Source organism: Oncorhynchus tshawytscha, linkage group LG28 (genome assembly GCF_018296145.1).
Source record: "Oncorhynchus tshawytscha isolate Ot180627B linkage group LG28, Otsh_v2.0, whole genome shotgun sequence".
Taxonomy (NCBI): Eukaryota; Metazoa; Chordata; class Actinopteri; order Salmoniformes; family Salmonidae; genus Oncorhynchus; species Oncorhynchus tshawytscha.
Genome location: NC_056456.1, coordinates 30,088,366 through 30,089,788, shown reverse-complemented (window position 1 = coordinate 30,089,788; position 1,423 = coordinate 30,088,366).

Here is a 1,423-nt window from a genome sequence, read left to right as displayed (position 1 = left end):
CACTTTTTGCAGCAATTACAGCAGCAAGTCTCTTGGGGTATGTCTCTTTAAGCTTGGCACATCTAGCCACTGGGATTTTTTCCCATTCTTCAAGGCAAAACTGCTCCAGCTCCTTCAAGTTGGATGGGTTCCGCTGGTGTACAGCAATCTTTAAGTTGTACCACAGTTTCTCAATTGGATTGAGGTCTGGGCTTTGACTAGGCCATTCCAAGACATTTAAATGTTTCCCCTTAAACCACTCGAGTGTTGCTTTAGCAGTATGGTTAGGGTCATTGTCCTGCTGGAAGGTGAACCTCCGTCCCAGTCTCAAATCTCTGGAAGACTGAAACAGGTTTCCCTCAAGAATTTCCCTGTATTAAGCGCCATCCATCATTCCTTCAATTCTGACCAGTTTCCCAGTCCCTGCCGATGAAAAACATCCCCACAGCATGGTGGTGGCAGCAGCTCAATTTTAGTCTCATCTGACCAGAGTACCTTCTTCCATGTTTGGAGAGTCTCCCACATGCCTTTTGGCGAATACCAAACGTGTTTGCTTATTTTTGTCTTTAAGCAATGGCTTTTTTTCTGGCCACTCTTCCGTAAATCCCAGCTCTGTCGAGTGTACGGCTTAAAGTGGTCCTATGGACAGATACTCTAATCTCCTCTGTGGAGCTTTGCAGCTCCTTCAGGGTTATCTTTGGTCTCTTTGTTGCTTCTCTGAATAATTCCCTCCTTGCCTGGTCTGTGAGTTTTGCTGGGCGGCCCTCTCTTGGCAGGTTTCTTGTAGTGCCATATTCTTTCCATTTTCTAATTATGGATTTAATGGTGCTACGTGGGATATTCAAAGTTTCTGATATTTTTTTATAACCCAACCCTGATCTGTACTTCTCCACAACTTTGTCCCTGACCTGTTTGGAGAGCTCCTTGGTCTTCATGGTGCCGCTTGCTTGGTGGTTCCCCTTGCTTAGTGGTGTTGCAGACTCTGGGGCCTTTCAGAACAGATGTATATATACTAAGATCATGTGACAGATCATATGACACTTAAATAAAGTCCACCTGTGTGCAATCTAACTAATTATGTGACTTCTGAAGGTAATTGGTTGCACTAGACCAAATTTATGGGCTTCATAGCAAAAGGAGTGAATACATATGCATGCATCACTTTTCAGATTTTTTTTTTTATTGATTTTTTTTTAAAACAAGTCATTTTTTTCATTTCACTTCACCAATTGACTCTTTTGTGTATGCCCATTACATGAAATCCAAATAAAAATCCATTTAAATTACAGGTTGTAATGCAACAAAATAGGAAAAACGCCAAGGGGGATGAATACTTTTGCAAGGCACTGTAAAAGCAACCCAAAGGAAGAGGATCCTTTGTGAGACACCGTCTATAGCATAGGGCCATCCCAACATGGAATGTGTGTGTAATGAGCTTCCTGTG